Genomic DNA, 16332 nt, shown 5'->3' on the forward strand with positions numbered 1-16332 from the left:
AAGAGGAAAAATTGGCAATAGACATTAGTTCAGGGCCAATCTTCCTCACCAAAAAACAAAAAACAAAAAAACTCTGTAGGGCATATATTTTAATATTATTAAATTATATCTGTTATGTAAACAAATCCTCTATTCTTTTTCCTGAAATAAGCTGGATTAAATTATCTGAACACTAGTGTGGTTACATCAGTTACTTCTTTTTTCTTAAAGTCCTTGATCCATATGTTTTGATGTACAAATTTCATGCTGTGAGATATCTATTACAGATAGCATCCTATCTTTCAGCTAAACTGTACATCTTTGTCCTTTTAGTGTTTTTTGTCTAAAATGTTTTATTGTATGCAACTAATTTTGCCATCCATACATTTTTGTGTGTTTTGCGGGAAACTCTCTACCTATTCTTTAATTTTTAGTTTTTATTTCATGTTTTTAGGTAAAAAGTTCATTTTTAAATAATTTTAAAATGTTTGCTTTTTTAAATAAACAAAGCTGATATTTAAAAATAAATGTATCTTATAATGAGAAAATTGCCCCCTTTGACTCCTTGCCATAGAGAGCTGGCTTACATTTACTTTACTGCTTTCCTCTATACTCATTTCTCCTTTTTTTTTTTTTTTTGGCAGAAGATTCACCCTAAGCTAACATCTGTTGCCAGTCTTCCTCCTTTTTTCTTCTTCACCTCTCACCCCGCCAAAGCCCCAGTACATAGTTGTGTATAGTTGTAAGTTGTTCTGGTGTTTCTATGTGAGCCACCACCACAGCATGGCTACTGACAGACAAGTTGTGTGATTCCACACCCAGGAACTGAACCCAGGCCGCTGAAGTGCAGTGAACTTGAACTTCAATCATTAGGCCATCAGGGCTGGCTCTCATTTCTCCATGTTTTGTGTGTGTGTGTGTGTGTGTGTGTGTGTATGTGTGTGTGAGGAAGATTAGCCCTGAGCTAACATCTGTTGCCAATTCTCTTCTTTTTGCTGAGGAAGATTGACCCTGAGCTAACATCCATGCCCATCTTCCTCTACTTTATATGGGATGCCGCCACAGCATGGCTTGACAAGAGGTGCATCATTCTGCACCCGGAATCTGAACCTGCAAACCTCAGGCCGCCAAAGCAGAGTATGTGAACTTAACCACTACTCCACGGGACCAGCCCCTCATTTCTCCATCTTTAATACCATACTCAAGATTTATGCAACAGACTATTTTAGTTAATTTGTGTCTTATGATTATTTTTCTTTTTTTTTCTTTTCAGAAGAATTGTGTTAAAACAATTAAGTCTTAACTGTGTTTATTTTAGAGCTATCAGTAGGTCTTTTGTAACAACTATGCATTCTATGGTTTTTAATTTTGACTTATTTACTCGTCAGCTGAAATAGATCTTTGAATTATTTGTTTTATTCTGGTTTTCAGAGTGCGTGTTTGTGGAGAGGTAGGTTAGTGCTCATTCTCAGTCCTGCCAATGCGTGTCTTCTGCGTTTACTCATGGAGGACAGGAGCTTAGTATAAAATTCTTGGATTCATTTTTTTTCAACAGCTTTAACTGTTCTTTCATTGTCTGCTGAAATTAGCTTTGCAGACAAAGTCTTCAGACAGAAATCCTGTTTTGTTTTGTTTTTTTAAATCCTGAATACCAGACTTTAGGATATTTTTTCTTTGTAATGAAAAAATATATATTTAAGGATGAGTTTAGGAGATGCAACTCTTAATATTTCCTGAAACATATTGAGTCCTTCCAGCCTACCTTGGACATTTTTAACCAAATGTGATTTTGATTCCTGGCAAAATCTACCATGAGACTTCCAAGCTTGGGCCCTGGAGTCTGAGAGATGTAGCTTCAAAGCCCCTTCTGGTTCTCACTGTTCTGTGACTTTGGGAAAGATATTTAACCTTTCTCAAGCTTCAGTGTCCGCGTCTGTAAAGGGGGTAATAATGTGGTCTCCCTCGTGGGGTTGCGTCATGTGCATTGAGTGCAGTAATGTGCGTGAAGCACAGTAGAGCACCTGGTGAGTAGATGGAGAAGACCCAGTAAACGGTAGTCCTCAGAGGAAGGCAAAGCTGGTATCCTCAAGCGGGTTTCTGTTTTCTATCCTCCAAATTGAGCATCTTGTCCTTCCTCATCATCTCTTCATTATTTTCATAAAAAATATGCAGGAAGTTCTCACATTCATATTCAGCATCATTAGCTCAGTTTTCCACAAGATTAGTTCCACAATATTCATATCAGTTGACTCCCTCTAGTGCCGAATTCTTTTGGCTAATTCCACTGTATGTTCCTTGTTGTCTGCCTTTTTCTCAGCTTCTATGTTGACATCTCAGCTTGCTTGCTTGCTTGATTCCTTTTTTCTGCACTGTCTTTCCTGTGACTCCATATTATTGTTGTTCTTATTCTCTGCTCTCTTCTCTTTGTCTTTCTCTTTCCTCTTTTTCTCTTGTACTTTCGTCTTATGTTTCTTTTACCTTTTTTTCTTTTTCCTTCCTCTCTTTCTTCCTTTGTTCCATTCTTTGCTTTTTTTTTTTTTTTTAATTATTCATCCTCAGTGAGAAACTCTGGCTTCAGAAAGGGGGTGATGCTGACCCTGCTCACATCCCAGCACAGACCTGCTCTAATTTTCCATTGAAGGGTGGGATGATGGGCAAACCCCTCATCAACTCTGAGATCCAGGCAGAGATCCTTCCAAAGTGAGTATGCTGGGTGAGGACAGGATCATTTTTAACAGTTCTGTAGAAACTGGGGGCTGCTGGCCAGTCCCTACGAGCACTGCTGACTTGACTTCCCGTCATGGCCCTTCCTCCAGTCCAAGACGTGGTGCTGGAGTGGATCAGAGCCAGGGCTCTGGAGTCAGACTCCCTGCGGCCAGTTTCAGTTCTTGCTAATCATGTGACCCCAAGCAACATCATTCAACTTTCTGTGCTTTGACGTCCTTATTTTGGTAATAAAAGTAATAATAGTGCTTGTCTCCCAGGATCATCATGAGAAATAAATGGAATAATGAATATGGAGTACTTTTCACAGTGTCCCTGGCACACAGTGAGCAATCAATAAATGCTGTCTAACAATCTGTACCTTTGGAGATACCTCTTTCAGGAATTATATTCAGTAGCAAGAAAGTGTGGCTGGTACAACAGGAAATCCACAAGTCAAGGTGTTGGTTCAGATGCTTAAGGCTACCAAGGCCAAAGATAGTATTCTCTTGGTCTTTTCTTAATGGCTGCTGCAGCTCCAGCCATCACATCCACATTGAGGTAAAAGGAGGAAGGAAAGAATGAAAGAGCATTAGGGAATGCCTGTATCAGGAAAACAAAGGCTTTCTCAGAAATGCCCAGTAGATTCTCTACTTATTAGTTAGAACTCTATCTCACATGCATCCCTCACTATTGGGGAGTCTGGGAAGACACAATTTTGGCATCCCAACATATAGGGGAGGCTATGAAAAAGAAAGTTGGAATTTCCCTGCTATTTCCTACCATAGTTTCTGGGAGTTGAGAGTCTGAAAATAGGGACAGGAGAGAGATCAGAGTTAATACTTGGGCTGCCTTGAAAATAAGAAGGAGAACTTGTCTAGTAGAGAATTATGCACCTACTTCTTTAGCCCATGAATATCTTGGATCTTTAATTCAAGAGATAGATGGAGAAACAAAGCTTAGGATTTGGGGTTTTGTGGTTACTTTTCCCCCTCTCTGCTTTCTTTTAGATGACAAGCCAGCTTTGTTTTCTTAATGTAAAGTATGGGAAAGTTAAAAATTATTTTTCTCATTCCAGTCACATCAGCCATAGAGTTTTTTGAAATGCCTCCAAAATTTTTGTAACAAATTTCTGTTAATCTTAGCTGATCTTTTCCTGTCTTTGTGCAGTGTATAAAATTTTTTAAAAATATTTTTTGTTACTGTTGATGTCTGGATTAGGTTAGATTAGATTAGCAATACTGCTAGGAGTTAACGTAATAAACCAGGAGTTTCTGGATGTCAACATCATGGCAGAGTGAGTTGTTCCCTTTGTCTCTCGCCTCTAAGTTACAATCAGTCAGACATCCATTGACCAAAAGAGGATTCCCTACACAGCACAACAGGATGCATAGAGATCTAGACATCTATACAGCTGAAGGTGGGTGGACTGGACCACTGGGAGGTAGTGGACCTAGGGGAACAGCCCCCACCCGCCTCCCCTGGCAGCAGCAGTCCAGGGCACGCATCCCCACACTGGCCCACATGCCTATGAGAAAACAGGTGTGACTTGCTCCACTGGTCCAGACGGGGGCAGACGGGGCAGATCGGATGCTCCCTGCCTATTTCCCTGGGGACCTAGCCTGTGTGCCTGTGAGCAGTCCCGGCAGGGGCGGAGAGGGAAGATTGGATTGTTCCCTGCCTGTCTAGCAGCAGATCCAGCATGCGCCCCCTCCCACGGCAGTGGCCAGGTCCTTCCAACTGTGGGGATAGTATACAAAACTCGGATTTTTCCAGCTAAGGTGGGGGGCTCTGACCTGAGTTTTAGAAACATACCGGCTAGCACTAGAGACCAGAGGCTGCACAGTGAGCAACAACAAAAACCTCTCCCTGCTTAGCCCTTGCTCCCCCTAGTGGCAGCAGGTGGAATCTGTGGCCAGAGGCTTCAGGAACCATAGCAAAACTGGTGACCCAGCCCCCAGTGGTGACATCCCCGACACCAGCTCCACCAGCAGCAGGGGCTGCAGCACCATTCCTTGGATCCCCAGGCCTCCAGCAGTGACACCCATGAACCCAGCACACCTGGTAGCAGTGCAACCAGCACCCTCAGACAACCCAGAAGCAGCAGCACAGGTGGTGCATGGGGCAGCAGCATCCAAGCCTGCAGAGAGCCAGTGGGGAACATGAGACCCTGGAGACCACATAAGCAGTAGAAGTGCTCGCAGCCTGGTGACCCCAGTGGCAACACTTGAGACTAAAGTGAAGGCACCAACAACCCTGGAGCAACCTTGTACCACAAGTGGCACAAGGAGAGCACTGATGACACCCCTGGCAGAGGCAGTGGAGGGAGGAAAGCGTAGGCTCTCAAATACAACAAGAAGCAGCTCAGAACCAAAATAAACAAGCCATACCCAAATAAGAAAGTGGTTACTACCACGAATATGCTGGCAGAGGACCAATTCATCAAACACCATGGAGAACTACAGTAACAGCAGAACAGAAAGAATGACAACTCTCCAGAAACCAGACTTGAAGTCACAGAAGTTTACCATGTGACTGACAGAGAATTCAAAATAGCTGTCATAAAGAAACTCAGAGTTACAAGAAAACTAAGAAAGACAGTTCAGTGGGCTCAGAAATAAAATTAATGAACAGAAGGAGTACTTCACCAAGGAGATTGAAACTCAGAAAAAAACAAAACAGAAATTCTGAAGATGAAGAACACAATAAGTGAGAAGGAAAATAATGTAGAAAGCATTAAAAATAGAGCAGACTATATGGAGGAGAGAATTAGTGAGCTTGAGGGTAGAAATCTAGAAATGAGTCAGCTAGAGGAGGAGAGAAAACTAAGATTTTAAATAAATAAAAATTCTTTGAGAAATACCTGATTCAAATAGGAAAAGTAACATAAAGATCATAGGTATCCCAGAAGGGGAAGAGAAGTAGAAGGGAGCAAAGAGCTTATTCAAAGAAATACTAGCTGCGAACTTCCCACAACTGGAGAAGGAACTGGACATGCGCGTACGTGAGGCTAAGAGAACCCCTAATTAGCTCAATGCAAAGAGTTTCTCCAAGGCATATAATATTAAAACTGTCAAAAGTCAATGACAAAGAAGAAATATTAAGGGCAGCAAGACAGAAGAAAATAACTTACAAAGAAACACCCATCAGACTTTCAGCAGATTTCTCAGCAGAAACCCTACAGGCTAGGAGAGAGTGGAATGATGTATTCAAAATACTGAAAGATAAAAACTATCAGCCTAGAATACTCTATCCAGTGAAATTATCCTTCAGATACAACAGAGAAATAAAAACTTTCCTAATAAACAAGAGCTGAGGGAGTTCATCATCACTAGACCTGGCTCATAAGAAACCCTTGAAAGGAGTCCTCCTATCTGAAACTAAAAAGCAAAGATTCAGAAAACCTTGTGCAAGGTGATAAATAGACAGAATCAGAAAATTGGAGCTCTATGTTAGAATAGGTTAGTAAACAATTATAACATAAAAGATAAAGGGAAAGAAAGCATCAAAAAAACTATAACTAATACAATTAGCTCACAAACTCACAACACAAAAAAGAAATGGCAGATAGAAATACAAGGAAAAAGAAACAATGGAAATATAGAACAACAAGAAAACAAAAGATAAAATGGCAGTATTGAGCCCTCATATATCAATAATCCCCCTCAATATAAATGGATTGAATTCACCAATAAAAAGATACAAAGTGGCTGGATGGATTAAAAAACTAGACCCAATAATATGTTGCCTCCAGGAAATGTATCTCAGTTCTAAAGACAAACATAGGCTCAGAGTGAAGAGATGGAAGATGATACTCTAAGCAAATGACAAGCAAAAGAAAGCAGTTGTAGCCATACCTATATCAGACAAAATGGAATTCAAGGTAAAATAGATAATAAGAGACAAAGATGGGCATTATGTAATGATAAAAGGGACATTCCACCAAGAAGACATAACACTTATAAATATATATGCACCTAACACAGGAGCACCAAAGTATATAAAGCAACTCTTAACAGAACTAAAGGGAGAAATTGACAGCAACACAATAATAGTAGGGGACTTTAACACCACACTCACATCAATGGATCATCTAGACAGAAAGTCAACAAGGACACAGTGGCTTTAAGTGAAACACTAGGCCAGATGGACTTAATAGGTATATATAGAACATTTCATCCAAAAACAGCAGAATACACATTCTTCTCAAGTGCACATGGAACATTCTCAAAGATAGACCATATGTTGGGAAACGAAGCAAGCCTCAATAGATTTAAGAAGATTGAAGTCATATCAAGCATCTTTTCCAGCCACAACGGTATGAAACTAGAAATCAACTACAAGAAAAAAGCGGGTAAAGTCACAAATATCCGGAGACTAAACAACATGCTACTGAACAACCATTGGATCAATGAACAAATTAAAGGAGAAATCAGAAAATACCTGGAGACAAATGAAACTGAAGACACAACATACTAATTCTTATGAGATGCAGCAAAAGTGGTACTAAGAGGGGCCTACCTCAACAAACAAGAAAAATCTCAAATTAGTAATCTTAAACTACACCTAAAAGAATGAGAAAAGAAGAACAAACAAAGCTCAAAGTCAGTAGAAGGAGGGAAATAATAAAAATCAGAGCAGAAGTAAATTAGAGACTAAGAAAACAGTAGAAAGGATCAGTGAAACAAAGAGCTGGTTCTTTGAGAAGATAAACAAAATTGACAAACCCTTAGCCAGATTCACTATGAAAAAAAGAAGAATTCAAAAATGAAAGCGGAGAAATTACCATGGACACCACAGAAATACAAAGGATTGCAAGAGAATACTATGAAAAGCTATATGCCAACAAATTGGATAAGCTAGAAGAAATGGATAAATTCTTAGAATCATACAATCTCCCAAAACTGAATCAAGAAGAAATAGAGAATCTGAATAGGCCAATCACAAGTAAAGAGATCGAAACAGTAATCAAAAACCTCCCAAAAACAAAAGTCCAGGGCCAGATGGCTTCCCTGGTGAATTCTACCAGACATTCAAAGAAGACTTAATACCTGTCCTTCTCAAACTATTCCAAAATATTGAAGAGGATGAGGTGCTTCCTAACTCATTCTATGAGGCCAACATTACCCTGATAGCTAAACCAGACAAGGACAACACAAAAAAGGAAAATTACAGGCGAATATTGCTGATGAATATAGATGCAAAAATCCTCAACAAAATATTAGTAAATTAAATACAATACATTAAAAGGGTCATACACCAGCATGCAGGGATGGTTCAACATCTGCAAATCAATCAATGTGATACACCACAGTAACAAAATGAGGAATAAAAATCACAGGATCATATCAATAGATGCAGAGAAAACTTTTGACAAGATCCAACATCCATTTATGATAAAAACTCTGAATAAAATGGGTATAGAAGGAAAGTACCTCAACATAATAAAGGCCATATATGAAAAACCCACAGCCAACATCATACTCAACAGTGAAAAACTGAAAGCTCTTCCTCTGAGAACAGGCACAAGACAGGGATGCCCACTCTCACCACTCTTATTCAGCATACTACTGGATGTTTTGCCAGAGCAATTAGGCAAGAAAAAGAAATAAAAGGAATCCAAATAGGAAAGGAAGAAGTAAAACTGTCACTATTTTTGGATGACATGATTCTATATGTAGAAAACCCTAAAGATTCCACCAAAAAACTATTAGAAATAATCAACAAATACAGTAAAGTCTCCAGGTACAAAATCAACATACAAAATTTTCTTTGCTTTTCTATACACTAACAAAGAACTAGTAGAAAGAGAAATCAAGAATACAATCCCATTCACAGTTACAACAAAAAGAATAAAATATCTAGGAATACATTTAACCAAGAAGGTGAAAGACCTATACACTGAAAACTATAAGACATTATTGAAAGAAATTGAAGATGATGTAAAGAAATGGAATGATATTCCATGCTCATGGATTGGAAGAATAAACATAGTTAAAATGCCCATATTACCTAAAGCAATCTACAAATTCAATGCAATCCCAATCAGAATCCCAATGACATTCTTCGTGAAAATAGAACAAAGAATCCTAAAATTGATATGGAACAACAAAAGACCCCAAATGGCTTAGGAATCCTGAGAAAAAAGAACAAATTGGAGGTATCACACTCCCTGAATTCAAAATATACTACAAGGCTATAGTAATCAAAACAGCATGGTACTGGCACAAAAAGAGACACACAGATCAATGGAACAGAATCAAGAGCCCAGAAATAAAACCACACATCTATGGACAGCTAATCTTCAACAAAGGAGCCAAGAACATACAATGGAGAAAGGAAAGTCTCTTCAATAAATAGTGTTGGGAAAACTGGACAGCCACATGCAAAGAATGAAAGTGGACCATTATCTTATACCATACACAAAAATTAACTCAAAATGGATTAAAAACTTGAATGTAAGACCTGAAACCATAAAAATCCTAGAAGAAAATATAGGCAGTACACTCTTTGACAATGGTCTTAGCAGCATCTTTTGGAAGACCATGTCTACTCAAGCAAGGGAAACAAAAGAAAAAAGAAACAAATGGAACTACATCAGACTAAAAAGCTTCTACAAGGCAAAGGAAACCATGAACGAAATGAAAAGACAACCCACCAACTGGGAGAAAATATTTGCAAATCATATATCCAACAAGGGGTTAATTTCCACAGTATATAAAGAACTCGTACAACTCAACAACAAAACAATTAACCTGATTATAAAATGGGCAGAGGATATGAAGAGACATTTTTCCAAGGAAGATATACAGATGGCCAAGAGGCCCATGAAAATATGTTCAACATCATTAATTAGTAGGGAAATGCATATCAAAGCTACAATGAGATATCACTTCACACCCATCAGAATGGCTATAATTAACAAGACAAGAAATAAGTGTTGGAGAGGATGTGGAGAAAAGGGAACCCTCGTATACTGCTGGTGGGAATGCAAACTGGTGCAGTCGCTATGGCAGACAGTATGGAGATTTCTCAAAAAATTAAAAACAGAAATACCACATGATCCAGCTATCCCACTACTGGGTATTTATCCCAAGAACATGAAATCAACAATTCAAAGAGTTTGATGCACCCCTATGTTCTTGCAGCATTATTCACAATAGCCAAGACTTGGAAGATACCCAAGTGCCCATCAACAGATGAATAGATAAAGAAGATGTGATATATATGTATAGAATGGAATACTAATCAGCCATAGAAAAAGACAAAATCATCCCATTTGCTACAACAAAGATGGACCTTGAGGGTATTATGTTAAGCAAAATAAGTCAGACAGAGAAAGACAAACGCAGTACGATTTCACTCATATGTGGAAGATAAACAAACAGATAGATAAGGTGAATAGATTAGTGGTTACCAGAGGAGAAGTGGGTGGGGGAAGGGCAAAAGGGATAAAGGGGCACTTATATATGGTGAGGGATAAAAACTGGACTATTGGTGGCAACACGATGCAGCTGTACAGAAACTAAAATATAGTGATGTACACATGAAATTTACACTGTTGCAAGCCAGTATGACCCCAATAAATTTAAAAAAATAAAAAATAACAATAAATAAACTGGGAGTTTCTAAACTAGAATAACATGTACCTAAATTCTAGCATCCATAATGCTTACTGATTTTCATTAAATTTTAAAATTAGAGCTGAACATGAAAATCCTTGTTTAAGAATATAGTTCTTCAATAAGCATGTAGAAAAGCATTATTTTAATTCTTTGTATTTAACAGGGGAAAAAAAGAGAAAAAAATGCTGTAATTTAGAATAATAGTGTCGACCAAAATAACAAATAACCATTCTATATAAATAAGGTGAGTTTACTTGAGCCAGAGTGAGGATTATAACCCGGGAAGGCCTTAGAAAAAGTTCCAGAGAATCATGGTTTTCAGTACAGTCTTATATCTTTTTAGAACAAAGAACATACATACACACCCAGGATACATTTTCATCAAAATTTCCAGAAGGTATCCAGTTGCAAATTAGCAGGTCAATGTGACCCTGATGTCAGGAAAGAGACTAATCCGGGCTGTTACCAATAGGGTGTTACCAATAGGGCATAGGAGGGGAAGTATGCGTTCTGATCTTAAGAGAGTATATTCTTTACTTTAATGGTTAAGTAGATGTACAGTGTATGTTTGATAGGCCATAAGTCAGGCTTTTTAGTTTAAGCCAAATCAGTTTTGAACCCAAATAATTACCGCATATACCTCAATATGTGAGAATCTCTTGTCAATAGTAATAACAGAGATGCAGCCAGCTGTTTTTGTTGCCTGTCCAAGGTTCAACTGCTGGCTTTTAAGGTGAGAACTCTGCAAATCCCTGAACGGTGTAGACAAATTTCAAAAACACTTCAGCTTGGCGGTTCAGTTAAGTGAATAAGTGTGTTTGCAGCCTTCCTTCTGATATTTGGTGCTGTAAAGCATGCCAATATCAAACCAAAGAACATTTCACCATCCTCTGCAACATCCCTCAATGACCACCCATCGAGAGGGAGGATCTTCCACAAATGGAGAGAGAGGATTTGTTACAATCACAGAGGTACAAACAGTTCCTTCCTCAGCCAGTCAGCTTGCTGATTACACCATCAGCTTGTTGAAACCAGATATTTTTGACAGATCTTAGGGCACTATTATTTCACTAAGCAGAAATATACGAAGGTGTTGAAAATGCTATTTTGTTCATCTGTTGCAAAAACTAAAAAAACAAACTATTAAAGATTTAGGAACACAGAAGAAAACGTAGCTTAATTAAATGGAGATTCATCAGATGCTAGTATAAATTCAGAAAGTGGTCCTTCTGAATTCTTCTGGGATGGTAGGTTGTTGATCTCAATAAATCATAAGACTTGTATTTGGGAGCCTATCATATGCCAGGCACTTTATATTCTTTGCATCAAATTCTTGCAACCACTCTGCAGAGGAAATGTCGTCTTCATATTACAGCTGAGAAAACCGAGTCCTAGAGAGGCTCAGTTAAAGGTCCAGTGTTACAGAACTATTATGTAGCAGGTCATTAGTTACCCCAAGTCTTCTTGATTCTAAATTATGATTTACACCATTCTCATGTGATTGGAGGCTATGTTTATTATTATTTTAAGATCAGTTTTAAATAAAAAATAGAAATAATGGGGGTGACAATGTCTTCTTGTGGTACTGGGTCAGTTAGCCTAGAATTACATATTCATGGGGAATGCTGGACAGCCTACAAAGTTAGAAAAGGGAAAGTGAATAATGTCCTCCAGCTTCTTTCTCAGCCTCGAGTTTCTCACAGCTTGACTGGGATAAGCTTAGGTAGGAAGCTCTCGTACTGTCACATTTTGTGTATTTCAAAAGATTTCAAAGCTTGGGGACAAAAATGAGGGTCAGATTTAGATTCCAGGTTGCATAAAAAGAGAGAGGCCTTTATAATGGCCAGAAATTATAGTCTCTGGGTAACATTGTTGGAGGGAATTGAGTATACAGGGAGAGCTGGTGGAAAGTTCCATCATTGTGAATTGATGTCAGTGCATGTGATCTCAAGTTTGTGTACCTCTGATCATTCATCAAATTTTATTCTAAAAGAGTTTATGTAGCAAAGTATTTCAAGGAAATGATTATTGAGCTTGCAAACAAAATACCATTTGTTTGTAAGCCTGCATAAAACTTAGTTGATGTCTTTTAGGTGTAATGACAAGTTGATACTGAGCCTCTTTCTCTCAAGTTCATGTGCCCGATCCACAGCAAGCCAAACACTGAGACATGGGTGCTTGGAGATGGAGAAAGGCCCCATTCGAGTTGGCCAAGATGAGAAGGTGGGAGCATGGGTTTACTCAAATCCACCTTAACCAGAGCAAAAAGCAGGGGGTTTTGTTAGAGCTAAGGAGCTTGTCAGGAAGAGATTCAGAGAAACAAAGGGGTCATTCCCAATAAGCCCCTGGGCAATCTGACTTCTGGGCTTCAACAGCTGCCGAGGGCCTGCCATCTGGTGATCGCAACCTCCCCGAGGGCATTCTCTTTCTTCTGCAAAACAAACTCACAAATCCTCAAGGAGACCCGAGTCACTCCTCAAGTTAAACAAGAAACAGCAAATTGACAAGATTCATAACAAGGTCAAAAGGCAATCATGTTCTTATTGATTATCTACAGATTATCTACTTACTGAATATCTACAGTAACCCTCAGGTACCTGGCTTCAAAATCCTGAAGAAAGCCAGGATTTATGAAGGAAAGAGGGCACTTAAATTTAAGATTTATTTATTTATTTATTTTCCCCCCAAAGCCCCAGTAGATAGTTGTATGTCATAGCTGCACATCCTTCTAGTTGCTGTATGTGGGACGTGGCCTCAGCATGGCCGGAGAAGCGGTGCGTCGGTGCGTGCCCAGGATGCGAACCCGGGCCGCCAGCAGCAGAGCGCGAGCACTTAACTGCTAAGCCACTGGGCCGGCCCAGGGCACTTAAATTTAAATGACAGAATTTTTATTTGTAAATTAGGTACTGTCTTCTCTTAAGTGTGTTTAGACACCAAATTTCTGTACCTTTGGTTTATACTAAATTCAGGGAAACTGTGAGTGGTTTCACAAAGGAGTGTAATAAAAATTTGACTTTGGTGGTCCCAAACCAATTTTCTCTTTTCTTTTCTCTTTCTGCTTTGTTTCAGGTGTGGATGTGATGCTGGCCCTGATATCAGTTCTCCTACTTTAAACCCAGAATATATGAGGTTAGAACCAAAAACACTCATCTCCTTTCCCTGCTTCTCTAAGTTACAGTCACATGTAAGTATCAGTTTTTTTAACCATTGTATCCTTGAATTTCACAAGGCAAATGGAGGTTACAAATTGTTAAAGCCCAGGTGGCATCACACTGGGGCTCCCACTGAAGTTTGGCTAGTTACGGGTCCTTTGAAGTTTTGTTACAGGGAAACTAATATCCAGAGATTATCAAGAAGATGAAGCTTCCCAGACCCCAACTCCTTGGCTTCCTGATGCCGAAATCCACTATTCATCACGGAGGCAGACAACCAAGGACTCCTGCAGATTCCCTTATCTTGGCCAAACGAAGGCTGGTGGGAGGGCACCGACCTGCACAGCCACAGCTTCCCCTCCCCAATCTAAAACCTTGTAAACTTTGTAATCGTTAATTGGCAGCAGTTTCCGTCCTCTCCCCAGGGCACATTTTCTGGTGGCGTGGGAAGATTGATCAATGGAGCACTGAACTTCCTGCTGTAAACCTAAATGACAGCTGGCCCGATGCCAGAATGTCTGGGACCCTCACACAATTGTCCCACCAAATGGGCGCAGTCAGATAGACAGCACATTCTTTCTCACGGATTTTCCCTTAAAAGTCATAACTGTTAATGCTTTGGGAGGACAGTGGGTTTTGAGGCACTGGCCTATCAAGTCCTCATTTTGCTAGCAAAATTAAAAATTACTCTTTCTTTTCCTCAATCCCTTGTCATTGTGTTCATTGATTTGGCTACGGTGACAAGGTCCTGGCTTTTTGGCAACAGATGAAGTGTAAGTAGGTGTCCAGGTGATACCAATACAAGTCACATTTCTAAATCTGGAGGTATTATTAACTGTGTTTTCTGTTACCACAACCCAATTTAGGCCTGGAACTTTTGAATTAACGTAGAACACAAATGGACTCCCATTAGTGATACACTCCTGCTCGCAGTGGGGCTGACAATCTGATGATCCTCTTGGGGTCTTCATTACTTGACCAAAGAAAATTGGTTTCCTTTGTTGGGTGATCCCTATTTTATTCCTGAATCATCATTGGCATGCACTGGCTGCAGTCAGAGAAATGTTTTTACTGGTCTTTACAGGCTTTAAACACTTTGGATGAGCAGAAGTTCTTAATTTATTATGGCCCAATAATCAATGTTTTCCTTTATAAGCGTGATTTTTTTCCCATATAGATATTGACTCCTCACTATTTATTGAAAAGTCCACATTTTGTCATAAATCACGTGACCATATTTGTGTAGGTCTGTTTCTTGACTTTCTATTCTGCTCTGCTTGTTTCTATTTGTGTGCCAATTCCACACTCTCTTTTTGATTACTATTATTTTTATAATAAATCTTGACACCTGATGGAGCAGGGATAACAGGAGATCATTATGAAATTATTGCAGTAGGACTGGGACAATTGATGGGGAGACAGTGTGGTGGATGCTGTGGTGTGCCACCCAGATCCCCCCTTTAGGACTAAGGAATTTTTCCCCAGATGGTGGGAATGTTGGTACGTGATGACTCTCAATTGAATTCTTTCTAGGAATTGCCCTTTGTCACAGAGAGCCTGCTTTGCTCAGTGTAACACCGCTCCTGGGGCAGTTTGCTTCCAGTTGCTATCAATGCTAAGGTCTTAAGTCTAGCCCCCTTGCCCTAAGGCAGGACAACTCTCAAGGGCCATCCCAGCTCCAGAACTCCTGATGCCTTTGTTGCAGTTCCATTTCAATTCAATTCTGCCTCTGCCCAATCCTACTTCTTTTTCTCCTTCACAATTATTTATCCCAAAAGAATTCCTTAGTAAAGTTTCTGCATGCAAATCTCCATCTCAGAATCAGTTCCCAAGGAACCTAAGCCGTATGGGCCAGGATAAAAGAGATAGAGGTGTTGAAGAGTGGAAAAATTCAGATATATATTTAAAGTAGCGCTGGCATGATTTCTTGGTGGATGGATTTGATGTGGGATGTGAGAGGAATAGGTAAAGTTGATTCCAAAGATGAGGCTGAGAAATTAAGTGAATGGAGATGCCATTTGCCAAGTTGGAGAATCACTGGGAGAGGAAAATATATGGAGTCTCTTTAAGAATTAGGTATTAAACATTGTAATATTGAGATACCTATTAGATATTCAAGAGGAGTCTCAAAGATGTAGTTGGATGAGTAAGTCTGAACATTAGGGAAGAGGTTGGGCAGGCATTACAGCATTTAGCATGTTTTAGAAATTTTTAGAAACATCTTTCCACAGCAAACACCACATTAACAGATTAAAGAGAGAACTATATGACCATCTTAATAAGATATAGAGAAAAATTATTCATTGAAATCCAACACCTTTTAATGATTAAAAACTTGTGGCAAATTAGGAATGGAAGAGGATTTCCTTCAACTTAATAGACAAAAGGTATGTACCAAAATATCACAGCAAACATCAGTATTTTTATTTTTTGGGAGGAAGATCGGCCCTGAGCTAACATCTGCCAATCCTCCTCTTTTTGCTGAGGAAGACTGGCCCTGGGCTAACATCCATGCCCATCTTCCTCCACTTTATATGGGACGCCCCACAGCATGGCTTGACAAGCAGTGTGTTGCCTGGGATCCGGACTGGCGAACCCTGGGCCCCTGCAGCGGAGCATGCGCACTTAACCCCTTGCACCACCGGGCCGGCCCCCAAACATCAGTCTTAATAGAGAAAATTTAGACGTGTCCTCTTTAAAATCAGGTATGAGACAGGATGTCAAATTTTCACCCCTCTGTTTATCATTACACAAAAAGTGCCTGTGCAATAAGATAAGTAGGGAAAGAGGAATGAGAACTGACAGTAAATTAACAAGAGATTTGGCTGCATATTACAGAAATTTTAAAATAGTCAATTTAAACAAGAGAGGGG

At 39.4% G+C, this 16332-nt stretch overlaps 1 long non-coding RNA gene across 3 annotated transcripts in view; it reads left to right on the forward strand.

The window, feature by feature from the left end:
* The window catches only part of LOC147914364 (uncharacterized), a 121579-nt gene that overhangs the window by 50519 nt on the left and 54728 nt on the right, over positions 1–16332 (forward strand). For all 3 annotated transcript variants that reach the window (XR_015555376.1, XR_015555377.1, XR_015555378.1), the window contains one exon: positions 13377–13491. This is a non-coding gene — a long non-coding RNA (uncharacterized LOC147914364). The remainder of the gene's footprint in view (positions 1–13376; positions 13492–16332) is intronic.

This window comes from Ceratotherium simum, chromosome 20 (assembly GCF_057802395.1).
Source record: "Ceratotherium simum simum isolate JZ-2026a chromosome 20, ASM5780239v1, whole genome shotgun sequence".
NCBI classification, from domain to species: Eukaryota; Metazoa; Chordata; class Mammalia; order Perissodactyla; family Rhinocerotidae; genus Ceratotherium; species Ceratotherium simum.